Source organism: Haematobia irritans, chromosome 4 (assembly GCF_050003625.1).
Source record: "Haematobia irritans isolate KBUSLIRL chromosome 4, ASM5000362v1, whole genome shotgun sequence".
NCBI classification, from domain to species: Eukaryota; Metazoa; Arthropoda; class Insecta; order Diptera; family Muscidae; genus Haematobia; species Haematobia irritans.
In genome coordinates this window covers 5,794,500-5,819,984 of record NC_134400.1, presented here as the reverse complement: position 1 = coordinate 5,819,984, position 25,485 = coordinate 5,794,500, and the positions used below count along the sequence as shown (strand labels likewise).

General features: G+C 26.7%; 1 protein-coding gene across 11 annotated transcripts in view; it reads right to left on the bottom strand.

Moving 5' to 3' along the window:
- nrm (neuromusculin) overlaps positions 1-25,485 on the bottom strand; it is an 837,985-nt gene that overhangs the window by 283,513 nt on the left and 528,987 nt on the right. The window contains exon 1 of one of the 11 annotated variants that reach the window (XM_075308256.1): positions 9,561-9,679. The exons of the other annotated variants lie outside the window; for them this stretch is intronic. The gene's annotated coding sequence lies outside the window, so the exon portion shown is untranslated. Of the gene's footprint in view, positions 1-9,560; positions 9,680-25,485 lie in introns of those variants that run through there. 11 annotated transcript variants of the gene reach the window in all.

Here is a 25,485-nt window from a genome sequence, read left to right as displayed (position 1 = left end):
AATTAATAATATTGACCATGGCATATATATATTGTGTAAAATCACACAAACTTTCGGTCCTGTGGACTTTTTGGACTTTCATTCATATCCCAAATTTGTGTTTTATATGATGGTTTATCACTTGATGTACTAATTAGAGCACGTAGTCATAAACTATCATGTTTGAGATCGGGTATTTTACAGAGTTATGAAATAATAAAAGTCAAAAACTTCCTCCGGGTCCTTACGATCAATTGGAGGGTTAATTGGATTAATTATCTTTTTAATTGACGTTGGTGATTGATACTACTATTTTTGAGATTGAAGAGATTTGAATTAAGAATAAATTGGATCAATTCATTGCGTGATTGAACGCAAAAATATTTTTTTTATCCTTTATGGAACATCAAAAAATTTTCATTGCATACTTTCAGGAGCTTTGTGGCTCTAATACTATGTTACGAGAAATTTTCTGTGGTAAAGTACATTTTCGTAAGCAGCTACTACCAAAATCTAAGAGATGCGTGTTTTTTTGTTTTTAACACGCGTGGTTGATTTTTGTTTAGAGAAATATTCCATTCTCAATTCATGAAATAATCGATCAGGAGTAATAAATTTTCACGGTGCTACAGTTCATAAAATTTTACCAAAAATCGTAGATTTTTTACTGCTTGGTAGAATTCTTGATGTTTTGATAGATTTGGTAAATGTTGACAAAATGTTTTATATAAAAAAATATAAAATTACAAACAAGCCTAAAAAAATAAAATTGGGACCAAATTTTATAAAGACAAAAAAAATTAAAAAATTCTATCGTAATAAAATTTTGATAAAATTTTCTATAGAAACAACATTTTGACAAAATTTTCTCTAAGAATAAAATTTTGCAAAAATTTTTTATAAGAATAAAATTTTTATAGTAATACAATTTTTACAAAATTTATTATAGTAATAAAATTTTTACAAAATTTATCATAGCAATAAAATTTTTACAAAATTCATTATAGAATAAAATTTTGACAAAATTTTCTATAGGACAAAATTTTCTATAGAAATAAAATATTGACAAAATTTTATATAGAAACAACATTTTGACATTTTCTCCAAGAATAAAATTTTGACATAATTTTTTATAGGACTAAAATTTTTAAAAAATTAACTATAGGAATAAAATTTTGACAATATTTATTAAAGGACTACAATTTTGACAAAATTTTATACATAGAATTTTTTTGACAAAATTTTCTATAAAAGGACATGTTGACAAATTTCTCTATAGAAAAAATTTTTGACAAAATTTCGATATGCAAGAAATTTTTGGCAAAATTTTCTATAGACAAAACTTTGACAAAATCTTCTATAGAAAAACACATTGACCACATATACAAAAGGACATGTTGACAAATTTCTCTATAGAAAAAAATTTTGACAAAATTTCTATATGCAAAAAAATTTTGGCAAAATTTTCTATAGACAAAACTTTGACAAAATCTTCTATTGAAAATCACATTGACCACATTTTCTATAAAGTTATAATTTTCAACAAATTTTAGTAGACTATAGTTGGATGGTGTGCCAAAAATGCATTCTTTTGAAGGAGAATATTTGCTAAGGTTAAAAATAAACTGCATTATATGGACTCAAGGAAAGCAGCATTAATGTCGACTCTTGAAATGAAGCCTATTTGTAGGCTTTGAAGAATTTAATTATATAAAATAATATTTGAACGGTAAGAAGGAACAATTAGGACACTGAAAGGATATAAAATAATTGACATTGGTATGAGTTATCACTCTTCTCTTAAATTACTAAGTAATGCAGAAAGTTATTACGAGGAAGATCCTAAAAGTATGCAACATTTTATAATAGTAGTCCTCTTTTCCAACGAAAAAACTACGAATTATGAGTTTATTTTTTCATAATTATATTTTTCTCTAATTTTACAATATTATAAGATAATACAAGAGAAACTAAACCAAAGGATTTATACTCAACCACCGCCTAATATTATTCTCTATGCAAATCAAAAAATAAATAAATAAAATAAATTTTACACAAAACCGGATATTACACTTTTAAATATAATCATCACCTAGCAAACAATTTCAGAAACCCTATTATTTACTAAGCTTATTAATATCATGATAGATGAACAAAAACAAAAGCAAAAAATAATATGCATATTAATGATAAGCCCCTACAAATATGCTTCATTTCATAGTTTATGGATATTAGCAAAAAACCTGGGGTAAACTCAATGCTATTATTAATTAATCATATATCATTGGAAACTATGAGCGAATTTTATTTGTAGACTGCCATCAGAAAGTTTACACAATACCTAGATATTCATTATTTATTATTCATATAGGATTTTCTATAATATTTATTTTTAGTTGCTAAATTATAATACTGTCACCGCCACATGTACTATGTAGTAAAAGTGTTGGAGCGTGAATGTATTAATGTATTGTTCGTATACAAAAGAATGATACTATTATAATTACATTATAAATTTCCATCTATGGAGTATAGCATATACATTTTTTTGTGAAATATTTTTTGTGCTTTGGCTAAATTATACATATTTCATTCGCATTGTCGATAGTTTATAGAAAGAGTATTTATTTATTCATAACATCTTTTTTTCTACCATATTTATATAACTTGAAAACTACAATAAAAACTTTGGAAATTTGTAATGTATACTTTTAGGCTTGTTTGTAATTTATATATAACAATTTTGTTGTAGCATATAGAGCAAAACGAAAACATAGTGTAAAGTTTATTTTGATGTATAGCAAAGTGTATATCTTTCTCCTCTACAAAACTGTTCTACTCATTTTTTTTTAGATAATTTAATTATTCGTTATTTTCAGGCTCAGAAATAGAATAATCAGGAGGAAAATATCATAATTTCATCCAGGTCGAAAAACGGCCGAATCTCTGGAGATATTATGTGCGTACAGATAAGGTGTTTTGGACTTGCCTACTCAGCATTACCGTTGAGAATTTTTATAAAGAGGCGCAAAAAGTGTCAACAAAACTCAGTTTATTAAATAAATCGAATTTTTTTCTTTGCATACTTTAAGGCCGCACACGTGTGTCCACTGAAAAACTAATAAAAAGAAACTTATTTATGAACATAATATAATACACAAAATGTATTACAGTATAAATTAATTTAAATAAAAAGAGGCACACACCGATAAAAAGGTGGCACAAAAGTAAAAAAAGGTTGCAATTTTGCCACTAAAATGGCGGCATGGTAACAATGTGTCTACGCACATAAATAAATCACAAAAAATTGTGACTTTGATCTTAAAGAAATGCAAAACTCGTGAATTAACTGAAAAATTTTAAATGTGGGAACTGTTACACAGAAAAAACTTTTTTTTTGTTTTTAATCACGAAATTAATTGAATCAATTAATTTTTAATTGAAATATCTTCAATCACAGAAAAAATAGTATCAATTACAAAAGTCAATTAAAAAACAAATTTTCCCAATAAAAAAAAAATAATTGAAACAATTAAAAAATTAATTGATACAATTAATTTTTGTTTCAATTACAAATTTTGTTGATCCTATTAAATTTTTAATTGACTATTTTTTAAAAATCAATTAAAATTTTATTAAGGAAAATTTTGATGATTTTATTTTATATGTAGGTTTGGGCCTAACAGTACTCCAAGTACTAACTCTTTCTTAATTTCAATATTGTATACTTTAGGGCTAGATGTCTTCGCTGGAAAGTATGCAAATATTTTCCCCTCAATAATCGGTTCATTCCAAACTTTAGATGAAATTGCAGAAAAATTACTATTCCCAACTGATTTGGCTATGTGCCATTTTTTTTCTATACAGAAAAAAATTTTCCCGAAAATTTTTCCAATTTAAATTTTAATTGAGTTTTAAAAAATATTCAATTAAAAATTTAATTGATTCAAGAAATTATTTAATTGATACAAAAATTAATCAGAAATAAATAATAGTACCAATTAATTTTTTAATTGACTTTCAATTAATATTTTAATTGATACTATCATTTCTGTGATTGAAGACATTTCAATTAAAAAATTAATTGGATCAATTAATTTCATGATTGTCTTCGTTGGAAAGTATGCAAATATTTTCCCCTCAATGATCGGTTCATTCCAAACTCTAACTGAAATTGCAGAAAAATTACTATTCCAAACTGATATATGTCAAAAAAAAAATTTCACGAAAATTTTTCCAATTAAAATTTTAATTTAGTTTTAAAAAATATTCAATTAAAAATTTAATTGATTCCAGAAATTATTTAATTGAAACAAAAATTAATCAGAAATAAATAATAGTATCAATTCATTTTTTAATTGACTTTCAATTAATATTTTAAATGATACTATCATTTCTGTGATTGAAGACTTTTCAATTAAAAAATTAATTGGATCAATTAATTTCATGATTGAATCAGAAAAACATTTTTTGTATGTGCCATTTTTGGTAATAATTAAAAAGAAAATGGTTAATATTTTATTTAAAATTGTGGAGTGGTTATCTAGGTCCATTAGAAATAATTTATCCTTTACAATTTCATTCAAATGTTCTTGGCATAGTCTAAATTACATATCATAGCCTTAAGACATTTTAGCCCTAAGCTTTGGGTCAGTTTCAAAACATTCTTGTAATTTTAGTTTATTAACAGAAAAGTGGGAAAATAAAAAGAAAAAACTTCATCTTCCGTTAAGTTATAACATTCCCCGAAGGCTGATCCAAAGGAAAGGAAATACTTAAAAATTTCTGAAAATAAAATTTCAAGTCTTTTTTTGTTTTACATTTTGTAACAATTCAATTAAAAGCTGTGGACATAAAATGTTTTGTTCTATTTATTATAAAAAAACATACTTTTGGGCCCTCGTTGTCATCAAACCAAAGGATAATGGTTTTTTGAAAAGTACTGCATACTTTTAGGCATCCCCTTTGGAATGGTTATGAGGCCACTCTTAATGTTAACATTAAATGATTATATTATTTTCATTGCCATTCATATATATCCTTTTATATAAATGAAACAAAAACAATAATCTCTATTTTTTTTATTTTAGTTTTATTTTCATTGTAACCTACCAGTGTTATATTTGCAATGGGCAACCGAAATTAAGTTGAGGTATTTTTCTTTGTTGTTATTGCTTTCTTATCCTCGAGAAACAAAAGCGAATTCTTTTGCTATTGCTATAACAAAAGACGTTAGTTATCTTTTCATTTCTCTGAGGCAAACAGAAAATCAACAAAATAATATGAAAAGAAAAATTACATTTTTTTCTAAAGTACAAAAAAAAATAAAAAAAAGAAATCCTACGAAAAAATAACATTGCATGAAAGAGATTTTCAAATACCCACACACACACACACATTTTAACTAACACAGAAAAATTGCTAAGAACTCAAAGAAATATTAGATAAACTTCTTTTTCTCGTTTGTTTCGCCTTGCGTGATATTATTATAGGACCAATTCATTTTAGAAATCCTCCCACCCAGAGGAGAGAAGGTCAAAAACAAAAGCTCCTGGGGAATAAATTGAAAGAATGAGAACGAAATTAAAGTAATACAAGACCAAGAGCAGAGCATTATGACGAGGCGAAACAAAACAAGATAAACAATAAATTCGAAAGTACAAACGCAAACACCTGTAAATGAAATGACTTCACAAAGTGGGCGACAAGACAACGAAAACTTAATAAGAAAAATCGTTGAAGCAAATATCACCATAGTAATGATGGTAGGAAAAGCCCTGGCCAAAAGCAGAGGAAAAAAAATGTAAAAAGAATTTAGGAAAAATTAAGAATGTATGGTGTGGTCGAATTTTGTTTAGTCTACTCCAAGGAAGACGTTATTTAAAAGTTAATAGCTCATAGGCGCTACTATTGGTATAAGAAACGGGATATAATCGAGCTAGACGGATGGGGTTTTTTTCGCCTTCTTATACCGTCATTGGATACTCATATTCTTTCTGATATAGGTTTTTCTGTAAAATGAATTTACATGAGGCCTTTAAATGAAAATATCATGCGTAGCAGATATGCCTTAAAAATTAGTCTTTTTTCAAAGCTCATTCAAATGCATAGTAAATATAATCTTACAAGCGCCTAAAAGTATGCAACGAATTATAATGTTTTCTTTTTGTGGTAAACAGTTTTACTCTGTGGTGATAGGTTAATTGTAACCTAACAAACACTGTATAGCCAAAACAAATCTCAAATCTGATTAATTGACGTACGATTTCAAACGGGAGTGTATCGAGTTAGACGGAGAATTTGTTGGAAATTAAATCGACACTTCTCATATTTTCTCCGATATAAGTTTTTCTGTAAAATGAGTTTACATGAGGTCTTTAAATTGAAATTGAACCCACAAACATACTATTTCGGGAACATTTTAATTGTACTTGTGGTAGGAGATAGCTTCTCAAGCACGAGAAATGTCACGAGTAGAACAGATGCCTTAAAAATGAGCCTTTTTATACCCTCCACCATAGGATGGGGGTATATTAACTTTGTCATTCCGTTTGTAACACATCGAAATATTGCTCTAAGACCCCATAAAGTATATATATTCTGGGTCGTGGTGAAATTCTGAGTCGATCTGAGCATGTCCGTACGTCCGTCCGTCTGTTGAAATCACGCTAACTTCCGAACGAAACAAGCTATCGACTTGAAACTTGGCACAAGTAGTTGTTATTGATGTAGGTCGGATGGTATTGCAAATGGGCCATATCGGTCCACTTTTACGTATAGCCCCCATATAAACGGACCCCCAAATTTGGCTTGCGATTGCTCTAAGAGAAGCAAATTTCATCCGATCCGACTGAAATTTGGTACATGGTGTTAGTATATGGTCTCTAACAACCACGCAAAAATTGGTCCATATCGGTCCACGTTTACGTATAGCCCCCATATAAACGGACCCCCAAATTTGGCTTGCGATTGCTCTAAGAAAAGCCAATTTCATCCGATCCGACTGAAATTTGGTACATGGTGTTAGTATATGGTCTCTAACAAAATTGGTCCACATCGGTTTATAATTATATATAGCCCCCATATAAACCGATCCCCCGATTTGGCTTGCTGAGCCTCTAAGAGAAGCAAATTTCATCCGATCCGGCTGATGGTGTTGGTATAGGCTCTCTAATGACCATGCAAAAACTGGTCCATATCGGTCCATAATTATATATAGCCCCCATATAAATCGATTCCCAGATTTGTCCTCCGGAGCCTCTTGGAGGAGCAAAATTCATCCGATCCGGTTGAAATTTGGTACATGGTGTTGGTATAGGTTCTCTAATGACCATGCAAAAATTGGCCCATATCGGTCCATAATTATATATAGCCCCCATTTAAATCGATTCCCAGATTTGTCCTCCGGAGCCTCTTGGAGGAGCAAAATTCATCCCATCCGGTTGAAATTTGCAACGTGGTGTTAGTATAAGGCCGCTAATATCCATGCCAAAATTGGTCCATATCGGTCTATAGTTATATATAGCCGATCCCCCATCACACAAAAATTAGTCCATATCGGTTCATATTCATGGTTGGCACTCGAGCCAAAAATAATCTACCAAAATTTTATTTTTATAGAAAACATTGTCAAAATGTTATTTCTATAGAAAATTTTGTCAAAATTTTATTTCTATAGAAAATTTTGTCAAAATCTTATTTCTAAAGAAAATTTTGTCAAAATTTTATTTCTATAGAAAATTTTGTCAAAATTTTATTTCCATAGAAATTTTTTCCAAATTTTATTTCTATAGAAAAATTTTTCCAAATTTTACTTCTATAGAAAATGTTGTCAAAATTTTATTTTGTCAAAATTTTATTTCTACAGAATCTTTAAACTTAATTATATACGTATTTAATCGGCCTTTTTTAGTTTAATATATACCACGTATGGACTATGTGGTATATATTACGGTGTTAGGAAGTTTTAAGATACCTTATAATTCGATTGTGGATGACAGTCGTCAGTAGAATTTTCTATGCAATCCATGGTGGAGGGTACATAAGCTTCGGCCTGGCCGAACTTACGGCCGTATATACTTGTTTAAAGCTCATTCACTCATATCATCAATTCATATTCAATGTAATATTACAAGCACCTAAAAGTATGCAACAAATTTTTATGATAAACATGTTTCCTCTGTGGTACAATTCTCAAATCTGATTAATTGCCATACAATTTCAAACTTGAGTGTATCGAGTTAGATGGAGAATTTGTTGGAAAATAAATTGACACTTCTAACTTATGTTTGTGAAAAAAATTTTCACCCTCATATACCGTCACTGGATACTCATATTCTCATATTCTTTCCGATATAAGTTTTTCTGAAAAAAATTAGTTTGAAATTCTGTCATATTTTACCCACAAAAATTCTCGTTCATGATCATTTAAATTGTAATTATTTTATGAGATATTTTCTCAAGCACCAGTAATGTTATGAATTCCCAAGAATTAACAATATCAATTAATTGTTTAATTGGATCAATTAATTGACTTTTAATTGTTGATTGATACTATCATTTCTGTGATTGAAGACATTTCATTTAAAAATTAATTGGATTTTGTTACTGAATCCTAAAATTATTTTTTTCTCAACTAAAAAAAAAAAAAAAAACTTCACTAGTTTATTGGGACTTATGCCAATATTTCTTTTTATTACAAATCGTTCGAAAAACCATAGTATACTGCCCTTCTTTATATGGGCAACGCAAAAAAAATATAAAACAAAGGTCAATGGGGTGCCAGGAATCAAAACAACCTCCGCTACACAGGTGCTCTCTGATGAAATAGTCCATCTAAGCCAATTTCAGTTCTTAACATGTTTTTTTTTTATTCACTTTATTTTCTTGCTCGTTCTTTTGATAAACCACTTATTTAAACAATATTTTTCTTTTTCGCCCAATGCTTAGGCAGAGAAGACTATCAAAGAAATGGCCATTACAAGTTGGGATGGGAGGTGGAGAGAGGTGGCAAAAGAGGGACCAAAAATGGCCAAGAGATTTTACACTTCTGTTGGCGGGTGGAAGCCTCGACAACTTAATGATATTATCATATTTTCTTCATCTTTTTTAGTGTCTTTTGAACAAACTGAAAAAGATATTTGTGGGCAAATATTTCCCACACTCATAACAATTGTCGGTGTCATTGTTTTTCTCTATGTATTTTCCTGATAAAGAAAACAAAAAACACATAACACCAACAAAAACCATCATGATGTTGTAAAAAGGTTGCTTATGTTTTTTTTTAGATTTGAATAAAAACAGAAAAACATTTTAATATTTCTATAATTATGTGAAATATAGAAAAATACAATACGGATAAAACAAAGTGTTGCCATCTTACGACCTTAAGCAATATATGGCCATAGCGATTCCATAAATCAAAAGGGAAATATTTTCTTTTCTTTTTACATTTCTTGCTGGACACTTATAAGGCCCTAATGATATCGCTATAAGACTAAAATTTATAACAAACTTAAAATAAATGTTTTTGGTTGTTTTTTTTTTTTTTATAAAAATAAAAGAAAATGTTAAATACTTACATTTTATGGAGAAAGAAATTGTTGTGAAATGCCATAGTAATCAGATGTAGTCTTATGAAGAGTTATTTCTATTGTTGTGAAGTCGTTTTAAGTTGCAACCAAAACAGGCTTTATTTTGTTAATGAAAGGAATTTTAAACGATCACTCGAATGCATTTATAAAAATATTTTCTTATTGCTATTTAAAAAGGATGAATTACATTTTAGTTATACATAAAATTTTAAATTTTAAAATTTGCACTAAACAAAAAATATATGTAATCCCCTTATGCCCGATTCTATGTTTAGCTTAATGGCATGAGGGTTTCCTTTTTATAGCCGGGGGAAAACTCAGTGTCACACTAATTATGAAGTCACTTAGAGGCCCTATTATTTGTATGATGGTCTGATAGAGAAACAGGCATTTAATGCCCAAATATATCGCCATAAAATTTCAGCCGAATATTTCTATTCCTATTTTTGCTTACAAAACAAATATACCGCCATAAAATTACAGCTGAAAATTCCTATTCATTGCGAAATATTTTTTTTTTTGTTTTGACAACAATCAAAACTGGAGGCCTTTGATTGATAATTTTCCTCTATATTTTCACCCTTTCGTATCACAAACTATAGGAATTTTAAATGATAATTTGAATGCATTTGTAAACTCATTTTTAATTGCTATTTAACAAGGATGGCTAACGAGCGGGTTTTCGCCCAAATATATCGTCATAAAATTTTTGATGTATTTTTTGTCTTCTATCATGAAATTAATTGATCCAATTGATTTTTAATTAAAATGCCTTCAATCACAGAAATGATAGTACGAGTCATTAAAGTCAATTAAAAATTTAATTGACCGAAATAAAAAATTAATTAATACAACAAATGTATGTGATTGATTTTTGTTTAATTGAAAATTTTGTTGAATCAATAAAATTTTTAATTGAATATTTTTTTTTTAAATCAAATGTAAAAAATACATTTTTCATTGTAAGTTTTAAATGCTTATAAAATATTCAATAATAATTTGTTTTTCAATTTATAGACAATAAAAATATCCCTTGATAATGTCGACATACATCGACGAAACGTTGGGAAACATGTAATTAAAAATTGTTCTATTTACATCAATGCGCTAGGCCCCATTAGCAAAAGGAACATCATCCAAAAAATTATACAAATAACATTTTAATTGGAAAAAATTTCGTGATATTTTCTCTGTGTTCTCTTTCCGAAATAAAAAACAATCAAACTGGCAATGGGTTTACATGGGCCCATAAATTTTGTCTTATTTTTCACATATTCTAGAATCGTTAAAATCGTTGTAGCCCAAAAGTATGCAACATATTGGATTTTTTTTATTATAGTAAACATGTTTACTCTGCACTACTGGAAAACAGGCAACAGCTTCCTATCTAACAATAGGAATTCGAATACAATTGCAAAAATATTTCCGAATTGATATTTAATAAGGATGAATTGTAAAATCCTAATATTTTGGTTATCTTGACCCCATCTAATTATAAAATTAATGATTTTTACAAAAAAAACAAAAAAAAAACAATGTCTGTAGAATTCGACAGATTTCATAAAATGAGAATTAGGTAAAGTTGAGGACATAAAAAAATTAAGCACTAAATCAAGAATTAGGCACCAAATTTTCAAATCAAGAACTTGAGAATTTAAATTTAGGAAAAATTATATATTTTCGGTATGGCCGAAATATTTATAACCTACACTAAGAAAAAATATAACTACACAAAGAAAGACAATTTTATAAAAGTTACTGGCTTACGGGATAATCGCAGGGTCAAGTGTATAGAGATAAACGGAGAAATTCTTGAAAAACCTAAGGACACATTTCCAACTTTTCCACTTATTTTTCCAGCTAAGTACCTATGGAATCATTCTGATATACCGTAAACTGGATTTTCCCATTCTTCACGAAATATTTTTTTTTTTTTGTTGGTACATTGAGCTCAACTAGTACAGACATAAAACAATGAGGCAACAAATTTGCAAAGAATTTAGAAAAAGAATTTAGGGAAACTTAAATATTCGCGGTGTGGATGAAATATTTATAGTCTAAACTAAGAAAGAAGAATTTTAAAAGTTAATGGGTAATTTTGCCAATTTTTAAAGCATCAAAAATACCGCTGCTATAATTCATACCCTAAAAACATTTTTGTTACTAAATGCATTAATCATTTATATTTTTTCATATATATTTGTTCATAATAAACAACCACATATTCAATGTATTCTTACCACCGCCTAAAAGTATGCAATGTAAAAAAAGATGCGATAAACATAAATACAGAAACTATATTGTTAGGTAAATTTAAATCCATTTTGTAAAAAGTATAGAGCTAAAATGAATCTGAAATTTAATTTTAATGAACTACTTTAAAATTTTTCTTTGTAAAATGAAATATTTTGTAGTTTTAGGACTCTTATGTTTCAAAGTTTAGATTTATTTAAAGTGTAATCGATGTAGGCGATAATTTTTCAATCATCAGAAATATCACGGGTAAAATCAATGCTTTAAATATATATTATTTTTATAATTAACAAATGCATACTTTATTTAATCTTAAAACCGCCTAAAAGTATGCAACACATTGGAAATTTTTACAAAGGATAACACGTTTATTCTTACTCTATAGCTATTTTGTAGTTTTAGAACACTTTTGTGTCATATTTTAGGGTCATTTAAATTATAGTCGATATCACGGGTAAAATTGATGCTTTAAATACCCTACGGAAAATTGGTGCAAATTCTGGGGTGATTTGGATAATCAAATTGAACAGATTTCTAAGAATTTGTCCGAGACTGGTTCATGAGGACCTGTCTATGAAGTGCTACTACTAAAATTCCCCTAGGACGTGTCCTTAGGAACGAGTCAAAGGCGTGTCCTATAATGTATATTTACCCCGTCAATGACAAACCCATGTTAAAGTGACCGGTCCCTTCCATACGCCTTGACCAGAACTAGGACTGGTCCATGCACACCAGGGACTAGTCCTGTACCAGTCCTGTGGTGTATCCATTTCCCGTAGGGTATATATATTTTTTCATAATTAACAGATGCATAATCAATGTAATCTTGCAACCACCTAAAAGTATGCAATACGTTTGGATCTTTTTTTATGATAAACAGGATTACTCTGTATTCTTGTTAGCTAAAAACTAATCGCAAACCTGATTTATATTGACTACTTTATAATTTTTCTTTTGTGAAATGAAATTATTTGTTGTGAAATCGTCTGTGATATAAAATTTAATCAACGTTAACAAGCTCTCCAGCCCATAACATAACAAAATGACGAAATCAATTTTCAACTCAAAACAGTATTATATGGTCCCGCAAAATGAGCTGATGAACTTTCAATTAATCAGCCCAGTTAAAAAAAAAAAAACAAATGCAGATCATATAATATGATGACTATTTTTTCACACTCCGGAACTAACTCAATATTCATACAAAATTTAGGTAAATCGATTAAGATATTTATATTGTATTAAAAACGGCGGATTATCTCATTATTCTAAAAATTCATTTTAGGTCCGGTAAACAAAATTTCCATATTTGACTAAAACAAAATTTTTTGCAAATTTTGTCATTCATTTTTACTATTCCTCTAGTAGGAAGGTATTATTGGCTTAGTATTAAAAATTATAATGATTTGCCTTTAAGCCTAAAATCCTAGTATGCATTTGTTCTACCTCTCTACCCCTTACAAAGTTTATTCACATATTTGATTTTGTTTTTTAATTCAAGACAAATCCTTGTTAAATTTCCTCATTTGTCATTATTATAAGAAACGTTTTTCGTTTTCCTGATATTTTTGCCGTTGTGTTCTTGAGTTCTTCTGCTCAGTTCCCTTTCTTTTTTATTTACTAGGAAGATTCTTCAAAGGAATCAGGAAGTAGCAACAACAAAACAGAAAAGAAAAAATGCAAAAAATCTTAACAATTTTCCCATTTACGTGCCATTACCATACACCAAAAATACTCATCTTGAATGCCTAACACGCAATTTTGGAATGGAAAAGGCGAGGGGGCTGGTGGTTGATGGGTAGGTGAACATCCCATTCATAGCCTCCGCCATTATTTGCTCATCCTGGATGTCTGCATAAATGCCATGAAAACAGAAGCCATCATAATGTATTTAAAGCAAATGAAATCGACTGGAATAGAATAGGGCTGTAAGAGGGAGTTATGGTACTCTACGAAAAATCCAACATCTTGCATGGGGGTATGTGTAGGTGTATTTGTTGATTACCGAACCGTGTAATTTGCAATTTGAATTTGTATGAGTATTTGTGTAATATCCTCTAAACCAGTTGCAAAAATGGGGAAGTATAAGGTGATGTTAAAGATTAAATAATGAAGCGTCGCTAAGCTATACCAAAGGCCTTTGTACAAGCAACTCCTATAAGTTCTTAACTTCAACTCCTGATGCAAGAGTATTGCAAGACCAGTTTCCCAATATGTATGAATTTTTCGCGATATGAATTTCAGCTATAAAGTGTCATTGTCAAAGCCTATGGTCAAACCCATTTTGTTCTCTCTATCTGTGTGTTAAGCTTTATATCACGGGGATTCCTACAACGAGTTCAATGATCACCGACCTAATAAGGCACCACTTATAGAGATTTTTTAGACTCAAATACCAAACAGTCACCATTGGAAATAGTTTGATGTCATTGTCAAAACCTATGGTTAAACCAATTTATCTCTCTCTTTTAAGCTTTATACCACGGGGATTCCCTAGCATGGTCGCCACAATTGGTAGAATTCTGCCAAAAATGGTAGATTTTTTTGTTGTTTGGTAGATTGCTAAAATTCTTGATGTTTTTGTAGATTTTTCAAATAGGTACTTCATAAATTTTTTTATAGAAATAAATTGTTCACAAAATTTTCTATGCAAAAATAAAATTTTGAAAAAATTTTCTATAGACATAAAATATTGAGAAAATTCACTATAGAAAAAAATTTACAAAATTTTCTAAAAAAAAAATGACAAAATTTTCTATAAAAAAATATTTTGAAATTTTCAATAGAAATCAAATTTTGACCAAATTTCCATGGAAGTAAATTTTTGATAAAATTTTCCATGGAAATAAATTTTTGACAAAATTTACTATGGAAAAAAATTTTTTTTGGCAAAATTTTCTATAGATAATCAATTTCACAAAATTTTCTATAGAAATAAAATTTTGACAAAATGTTCTACAGAAATAAAATTTTGACAAAATTTTCTATAGAAATAAAATTTTGAAAAAAAATTTACAAAATTTTCTATAGAAATAAAATTTTGAAAACAATTTTCTATAGAAATAAAATTTTAAAAACAATTTTCTATAGAAATAAAATTTTGACAAAATTTACTATAGAAAAAAAATTTGAAAATTTTCTATCGAAAAAAATTGACAACATTTTTTATAGAAATAAAATTTTAACAAAATTTTCCAAACAATAAAATATAATAATAAATAGAAATAAATTGTTGACAATATTTTCTATGCAAACATAAAATTTTGAAAAAATTTACTATTTTTTTTTTCTATAGATAAACAATTTCACAAAATTTTCTATAAAATAAAATTTTGACACAATGTTCTAACGAAATAAAATTTTGACTAAATTTTCTATAGAAATAAAATTTTGAAAAAAAAAAATTTTTATAGGAATAAAATTTTGAAAACAACTTTCTATAGAAATAAAATTTTGAAAACAATTTTCTATAGAAATAAAATGTTGACAAAATTTTTACAAAAGTAAAATTTTGACAAAATTTTCTTCGTAAGTAAAATTTTGTATAGAAGTAAAATTTTCTTTAGAAATAAAATTCAGAAAACATTTTCTATAGAAATAAAATTTTGAAAAAAAAAATTTATAGAAATAAAATTTTGAAAAAAATCTACAGAAATCAAATTTTGACAAAATTTTCTATAGAAAAAAACTTTGACAAAGTTTTCTATAGAAAAAAATTAACAAAGTTTTCTATAGAAAAAAATTAACAAATTTTTCTATAGAAATAAAATTTGACAAAATTTTTCATAGAATAAAATTTTAACAAAATTTTCTATAGAAATAAAATTTTAACATAATTTTCTATAGAAATAAAAATTTGACATAATTTTCTATAGAAATAAAATGTTGACAAAATTTTCAATAGAAATAAAATTTTGAAAAAAATGTTCTATAGAAATACAATTTTGAAAACAATTTTCTATAGATATAAAATTTTGAAAACAATTTTCTATAGAAATAAAATTTTCACAAAAGTAAAATTTTGACAAATTTCTTTAGAAGTAAAATTTTGACAAAATTTTCTTTAGAAATAAAATTTGGACAACATTTTCTATAGAAATAAAATTTTGGAAAAAAATTTATAGAAATAAAATTTTGAAAAAAATTTATAGAAATAAAATTTTGACAAAATTTTCTATAAAAAAAATTGACAAAGTTTTCTATAGAAAAAAATTTAACAAAGTTTTCTATAGAAATAAAATTTTGACAAAAGTTTTTATAGTAATAAAATTTTAACAACATTTTCTGTAGAAATAAAATTTTGACATAATTTTCTATAGAAATAAAATTTTGACAAAAGTTTTTATAGTAATAATATTTTAACAAGATTTTCTATAGAAATAAATTTTTTTACAAAATTGTCTAATAAAATTTTTGAAAAAAGAAACCGTGTTTCCAAGACGAATTTTTTGTAACTTTGCAAAACGAGCGATCACCATGTTAACTATTCAGACTCTTAACGAAACCTTGATTAATATATCCCATTATTTGGCCTTTATATTTCTCAAAATTCCCCACTGGTTATATCATTGTATTTGCATGAAACATTTTTTGTTTGGTGTGGTGAAAGCTTCTGGTTTTATCCGGCATATTTTGTTTGGCCGTCTCCTAAATTCTGCCATCAAGCAAAATTTTTTGGTTTTTCATTTTCCGAGGAAGTGTACATTTAAAATTCTAAACAAATAAAGAACATTATTTAAATTCACCAAACATATGTTTATCGGAAAGTCTCTTCCTGAAATTCCTCAAAAATACTACAACCACCAGCAAGCAGATAGAAATACACCAACAACCCTCGTCCCTTTTCCTAATTTCACCAAACCAAAATCTATAGGAGCCACCAACAATTAAATACCTCTTAAGCAGCACTGTTGTACGCGCTGTTGCAGTGAAGCATGAAGTTTTGTCATAATGACATGACTGCTGCTGCCTCCACACATTTGGTTACGTGTTTGTGAGCGTTTGTGGCTTAGGAGCCCAAATGGTTCTTCTTCAATTTTTCTGAGGCATTTTAGGGCTGTAATGCTTAAATGTGGCAAGAATTTTTGTTGCTGATGGTCAACAACTACCACCATCACTATACTACCACGAGGCACCTGAGCTCTTTACCTGTCGTCTACCTAGTCGCCGCCCCATCTGTCTGACAAGTTAGTAACTGCAAACCATTTACATGGCATATTTCCTTACGATTGAGTTTTCGTCGATTTTTGTTTTTTCATTGCTCGGTGGTCTTTATTATTTTTGTTCTTCGTTTCTTTAGGGTTTTAGGGGTGGAAGTTGATTTCTGGTTGGATAACTAACTAGTTCAGTTACTTTGTTTTGCTGGCCCTTTGAATGGGACCAGCCTGGGCTATTTAAGGAATTTCCGTTAAAAATTTAATTATGCATTCATTTTTTATAAACTCCACAAGACATTCAACTTGAGCCCAAAACGACTTTATTGAGTAACTGACCGAAGTTTAACCAAACTTTTAGCCATTGTAGCCACCTCCTAATGCACCTTACAATGTTGACATGGATTTACGCAAGTAACAGCAGTGGTGTTGCTAAAGACTTTGGGTAGTGTATGGTAAATTTTTAATGAATTTCTAGGAAATCTTAGTAAATAATTGTATTGACTTGATGAGGTTGTCCCAATTAAGAAGAGAAAAGTCAGAAAAAAACTAAATAATAGAAAAAGGTAGACATCATAGTTATTTATATGAGGAAAACAAAATTTGATTTATTTGGGTTCAATAGGGAAACATCGAAAGTTAGCAAGTTAATCTTAAGACTTAATATTCGGCTGCCAAAGTTGGTAAAAAATCTACCAAAAATGGTAGATTTTTTTAGATTTTGACAAAAAATAAAATTTTGACAAAATAACATTTTCTATAGATATACAATTTTAACAAAATTTTCTATAGAAATAAAATTTTGACAAAATTTTCTATAGCAATAAAATTTTGACAAAATTTTCTATTGAAATAAAATTTTAATAAAATTTTCTATAGATATACAATTTTAACAAAATTTTCTATAGAAATAAAATTTTGACAAAATTTTCTATAGAAATAAAATTTTGACAAAATTTTCTATAGAAATAAAATTTTCTATAGCAATAAAATTTTGACAAAATTTTCTATAGAAATAAAATTTTGACAAAATTTTCTATAAAAATAAAATTTTGACAAAATTTTCTATAGAAATAAAACTTTGACAAAATTTTCTATAGAAATAAAATTTTGACAAAATTTTCTATAGAAATAAAATTTTGACAAAATTTTCTATAGAAATAAAATTTTGACAAAATTTTCTATAGAAATAAAATTTTTACAAAATTTTCTATAGAAATAAAATTTTGACAAAATTTTCTATAGCAATAAAATTTTTACAAAAAAATTTCTATTGAAATAAAATTTTGACAAAATTTTCTATAGAAGTAAAATTTTGACAAAATTTTCTATAGCAGTAAAATTTTGACAAAATTTTTATAGCAATAAAATTTTGACAAAATTTTCTATAGCAATAAAATTTTAACAAAATTTTCTATAGTAATAAAATTTTGACAAAAATTTTATAGCAATAAAATTTTGACAAAATTTTTTATAGCAATAAAATATTGACAAAATTTTCTATTGAAAAAAAAATTGACAAAATATTCTATAAAAAAATAGAATTTTGATAAAATTTTCTATAGAAATAAAATTTAGACAAAATTTTCTATATTTCTATATGAAGTTGTAGTTATAAGAGCTTAGCTTTAAAGCTAGCGTCTAGCTTCCCAGAAGATATCTTAATTTTAAGAAGACGAATCAATATCACAATCCTTAATGGAAGGTGAACATTTTTGAATCCAAGTAAAGTTTGTTTTCAGTCTAGTTTATATACCCGACTTTGCCTTAGTTGAGCTCTTTTCACTATGCTTTTCTAACCGAGAATATGTCATCAATCACTTATTAAACTTTTCAATAAAAACTAAATTAAAAGGTTTTTAGCAATTCCACTAAATGCAATTTTTTTTAATATTTATTTCTCAATATACACACTCAACTATATTTTGTGTTGTTTTATTTCCAAGCAACCAAAAAGTGTTCATATGGAATGGCATAATTTATGCAATTCCTAATGGCATTTTCTAAAACACTTTGATAAATATTTCCAATTTAAATATTGATATGTTGAATTTTCTATTTTAGTTTGCAATACTCATTTTTGACTATACGAAATGTTTTTTCATTTAGTTAGTCGTTTATAAATTCGTGACAAAAAAACAACACACAACAACGTCCAGGATGTCTGCGTGGCGTTTTTCGTACGTATTCCCATAATCAAGCGTACGTGTGCAAATCGCTTATATAATTGCATAAATTCCAATTCAATATTTGATTTGAAACACCACTGACAATTGAGCAGGATATCGCAAGGGGGGCAAGGGTAAATTCATGGAATGTTTATGATTGCAGCGATTGCTTCAATAAAGTTTGTGTGTATGTATGTGTGTTTTAATACGAGAGGCTGTCAATTTGTATGTGTGTTTGCGATTTTATTGTGTGCACATAGTCGACTTGTCAGTGTTAACATATATTTTGAAAATTCAACTCAAATTTGTAATGTTGTACACTGCAAAATAACTATAATGTACCATAGGCTTGCATGTGAGGTCATAGTATTTTTTTATAGAATTTTGACAAAATTTTCTACAGAACTAAAATGTTGGTAAAATTATCTATATATTTTTTAATATTTTTGACATTTTCTATAGAAATAAAATTTTGACAAAATTTTCTATAGAAATAAAATTTTGACAAAATTTTCTATAGAAATAAAATTTTGACAAAATCTTCTACAGAAATAAAATTTTGACCAAATTTTTGACAAATTTTTTATAGAGAATAAAAATTTTGTCATTTTCTATAGAAATAAAATTTTGACAAAATTTTCTATAGAAATAAGATTTTGATAAAATCTTCTACAGAAATAAATTTTCGACAAAATTTTCTAAAGCAATAAAATTTTGACAAAATTTTCTATAGAAATAAGATTTTGATAAAATCTTCTATAGAAATAAATTTTCGACAAAATTTTCTAAACAATAAAATTTTGACAAAATTTTCTATAGAAAAAAATTTTTAAAAATTTTTGTATAGAAATAAAATTTTGGTAAAATTTTCAAAAAAAATTGACAAAATTTCCTATAGAAATAAAACTTTGATAAAAAATTCTACAGAAATACAATTTTGACAAAATTTTTCTATGGAAATAAAATTTTGGTAAATTTTTCTACAGAAATAAAATTTTGACAAAATTTTCTATAGAAATAAAATTTTGAAAAATTGTCTATAGAAATAAAATTTTGACAAAATTTTCTACAGAAATAAAATTTTGACAAAATCTTTTCTAGAAATAATTTTTTGACAAATTTTTCTAAAGAAATAAAATTTTGACAACATTTTTGACAAATTTTTTATAGAGATAAAAATTTTGTCATTTTCTATAGAAATAAAATTTTGACAAAATTTTCTATAGAAATAAGATTTTGATCAAATCTTCTATAGAAATAAATTTTCGACAAAATTTTCTAAAGCAATAAAATTTTGACAAAATTTTCTATAGAAATACAATTTTGACAAAATTTTCTATAGAACTAAAATTTTGGCAAAATTTTCCATAGAAATAAAATTTTGACAAAATTTTCTATCAAAATAAAATTTTGACAAAATTTTCTATCAAAATAAAATTTTGACAAAATTTTCTATAGAAATAAAATTTTGACAAAATTTTCTATAGAAACAAAATTTAGATAAAATTTTCTAAAGCAATAAAATTTTGAAAAAATTTTCTATAGAAATACAATTTTGACAAAATTTTCTATAGAAATAAAATTTTGGCAAAATTTTCCATAGAAATAAAATTTTGACAAAATTTTCTATCAAAATAAAATTTTGACAAAATTTTCTATCAAAATAAAATTTTGACAACATTTTCTATAGAAATAAAATTTTGACAAAATTTTCTATAGAAATAAAATTTAGACAAAATTTTCTATAGAAATAAAATGTTGACAAAATCATCTATAGAAATAAAATTTTGCCAAAAATTGTCATAGAAATAAAATTTTTGCACAATTTTCTACAGAAATATTGTTTTGACAAACTTTTCTATGGAAATAAAATTTTGACAAAATGTTCTATAGAAACAAATTTTGACAAAATTTTCTATAGAAATAAAATTTTGATAAAATTTTCTATAGAAATAAAATTTACACAAAATTTCCTATAGAAGTAAAATTCTTTCTATAGAAATATTTTTTTGCAAAATATGATTTTTTTTCAATTTCAAAATTGTTGTTGATATTTTTTCCAGCGTAGTGATTTTTGTTTAGTACATACATGTATAAATAAATCCAGAGCTTTGAAATCCTAGCAAATAGTCAAATCAAAAGTAATTCTCACTTTTGATGGACATATGGTTAGATATTTATGTATGTACACACACACACATACGTTTCTAACTAAATGGGGGATTTTGGGAAACACCAAAACAGTGGCAAACAAAATTGATACGATGAATTTCCAAGAACTGCTATTTACTAAGGCTTCCACAATAATTATTAGAAATCAAAATCATTACATTTAGTGTCTCAGATTCCTAGATGTTAATATTTGTATAATGCTTCCACCAATAAATCTTTAAATTCTACTATTACAACTCTTACCAATTTTGCTTGCTACTGTCTACTCGGTCAAATTCAGAAAATCAAATAATTCATGGTTTTGTTAGCGGGGAAATTAAATGGCACTGGCCATCTAAAATACACCGACTAAAACAACACCGGACCAAAATTTCTACATATGTTCGACAGACGTCAATGCGAATGTCTGTATATTTAAAAATTATTTTGAGTTCTATGAAAATGTGGTGATATTATTGGTTGATTTTTTTGTTGTTCTTGTTGTTTTCCTATTTCATTTGAAATGGTATAAAACAAGAAAAACCACTACGTCCTGGCTAATGTTTAGTGTATATATATACTTTTTTTTTAATTTGCCCAAACAAACATTTATGATTTATATTCAATGAATATGGGGAAAAGAGAATTGTTTATTTAACAATTTATTACAGTATGACAGCTATAGAAATGTAGTCATATCATGGAGACTTGATATCCAGATCATAAGAGATAAAGTCAAATAGAAACTAGTTACCAGGATTAGAGAGAAGCTAAGAAAATATTCAATGGACAGACGAGACAAATGTTGCTTCATGAATTATGAGGAGCAAGGCAGATCATCTCTTGCCTCAGAGTCTAAGTATTCAAAAGTCGAAAATCGATTTTTGAGCAATTAATTTGCAACCTTGAAAATCGACTAAAAGACTTTTGAATCTCTGAAATTCAAATCCAATCGGTCAAAATCGATTAATCGACTATTACTAAATCCATTGTGATACCTTAGGTGATCAATTTCTCTCTTCTCAAAACCCGATTGTACCCGAAGCTCAATGACATGGGACCTATTTCTTATAGCCAAGTTCGAACCACATTTAACATTACAGCAAACCACTTAGAGAAGTTTTGATACAATCAGCAACGTCAGTAGCATTAAAGCGAAGGGATAAACTACCGCTTAAAAACTTTTTGGATTTTGGTAGAAACTGGCCCCTCCGCATACAAAGCGGGGAGTCAAACACCAAAGAGTTTTTCAGCGGTGGATTATCACCTCTCAATAATGCTGATAACATTTGCCACAATTTTGTTTCTATAGAATATTATGCCAACATTTTATTTCTATAGAAAATATTGCGAAATTTTTATTTCTATAGAAAAATTTTCCAAAATTTTGTTTCTGTAGAAAATTTTGCCAAAATTTTATTTCTATAGGAAATTTTGACAAAATTTTATTTCTATAGAAAATTTTGTCAACATTTTATTTCTATAGAAAATTTTGCCAAATTTTATTTCTATATAAAGTTTTGTCAATATTTTATTTCTATAGAAAATGTTGTCAAAATTTTATTTCCACAGAAAATTTTGTCAAAATTTTATTTCTATAGAAAATTTTGTCAAAATTTTATTTCTGTAGAAAATTTTGTCAAAATTTTATTTCTATAGAAAATTTTGTCAAAATTTTATTTCTATAGAAAATTTTGTCAAAATTTTATTTCTATAGAATATTTTACCAAAGTTTTATTGCTATAAAAAAATTTTTAAAAATTTTATGTCTATAGAAAATTTTGCTAAAACTTTATTTCTATAGAAAATTTTGCCAAAAATTTTATTTCTAAAGAAAATTTTGCCAACACTTTATTTCTTTAGAAAATGTTGCCAAAATATTGCAAAAAATTTATTTCTATAGAAAATTTTGTCAAAATTTTATATCTATTGAAAATCTTGTCAAAATTTTATTTATATAGAAAATTTTGTCAAAATTTTATTTCTATAAAGAATTTTGTCAAAATTTTATTTCCACAGAAAATTTTACCAAAATTTCATTTCTATAGAAGATTTTGTCAAAATGTTATTTCTATAGAATATTTTACCAAAGTTTTATTGCTATAAAAAAATTTTTCGAAAATTTTATTTCTATAGAAAATTTTGCCAAAACTTTATTTCTATAGAAAATTTTGCAAAACAATTTATTTCTAAAGAACATTTTGCCAAAACTTTATTTCTTTAGAAAATGTTGCCAAAATATTGCAAAAAAATTATTTCTATAGAAAATTTTGTCAGAATTTTATTTCTATAGAAAATTTTGTATAAATTTTTTTTACATAGAAAGTTTCGCCACAATGTTATTTCTAGAGAAAAAATTATTTACATAGAAAGTTTCCCCAAAATTTTATTTCTATAGAAAATTTTGTCAAAATTTTATATCTATAGAAAATCTTGTCAAAATTTTATTTATATAGAAAATTTTGTCAAAATTTTATTTCTATAAAAAATTTTGTCAAAATTTTATTTCCACAGAAAATTTTACCAAAATTTCATTTCTATAGAAGATTTTGTCAAAATGTTATTTCTATAGAATATTTTACCAAAGTTTTATTGCTATAAAATTTTTTTTCGAAAATTGTATTTCTATATAAAATTTTGCAAAACAATTTATTTCTAAAGAAAATTTTGCCAACACTTTATTTCTTTAGAAAATGTTGCCAAAATATTGCAAAAATTTTATTTCTATAGAAAATTTTGTCACAATGTTATTTCTATAGAAATGTTTGTCAAAATTTTATTTACATAGAAAGTTTCGCCAAAATTTTATTTCTATAGAAAATTTTGTCAAAATTTTATTTCTAAAGAAAATTTTGCCAACATTTTATTTCTATAGAAAATTTAGCCAAAATTGTATTTCTATAAAAAATTTTGCCAAAATTTTATTTCTATAGAAAGTTTTGCCAAAATTTTATTTCCAAAAAAGAATTTGCAAAAATTTTATTTCTATAAAAATCTTTGTCAAAAGTTTATTTCTAAAGAATATGTTGAATTCTACCAATCAATGAAATTGTTGCTGTGTTTTGTATGACTCCGAGTTTGAAACCCTGAAAGACGGGCATTATAATCATTTTATCACGGTGGCTCACTATGTTAAAGCTTTTTTAAATTGAATGTAATTAATAGTCTACTTAGTTTAGGGTCCAAATTTTCAATGTGGCGCCAAGAGGGTTAATCAGTAACACCAACTCCACTCCAAATAATTGGTCCAGAGTTGATTGGCGGCATTACTACATGCAGTGTGCATCATAATAAAGCCTTTATATTTACGATTCCCTTAAAAAGTTATTGCTTAAGCCAAAATGTATATTTATATGAGAAAAATTCCATTTCGTATTTCTAGCACGCTTTTGGCGGAAATGAATTTTATCAACAAAGAAAAAGTCTATTACCTTCACAGAAAAACACATGCCCTATATCTCTATGTAGCCTAGGTCCAATGTTCCCTTTATGCTTTATAAGAAAATATTCGAAAAGTTTACATATTTTATCACAATTTGTAAGCGATCACTATCTATTTGCTATTTTAAAATGAATTTTGTAATGTTTGTCTTTTTCGATATTACTGCTGGCAAGGAGCACGACAGACATACAGTCCACACACAAACACACACAACATTTGTAATATATATATTTTTTTTTTTTTTTGTTTTAAATTGTTTTACCATGCGGTCATTTTAGTTTAAATTCATTGGCTCGATGTGTGCGGCTTTTTTTTTAATTCTTGTTCTTTTTTTGTTTTGATTTTTAGTTTTTATTAACAATAATTTTTGTTGTTGCTTTAGATTCGTTTATATTCACAGACATACACAGACACATCCATATATATGTGTAGAGATTTGTCAATTTTTTTTTTGTTGCCATTTAAAATAAAGTTTGCATCATTTTCACTACTATTCATTTTGTTGGAGGGAAATTGAGAAATATTTTGTCCATTACATTATTGTTTTTTTTTGTCAAATTCTTAATAGATAATGAAGATGATTTATAAGAAAAATAAAGAAGGCCATAAAGGCCTTTTCAGAGGGAAAGAACCTACACAATCTTAGATATTGCAAGTTTGTAGAAAGATTCCACCATGGTTGAACATTTTTTTTTATGATACATTAGAGCTAATCATCAAATCTGAAGTGAAGCAAGTGAAGCAAG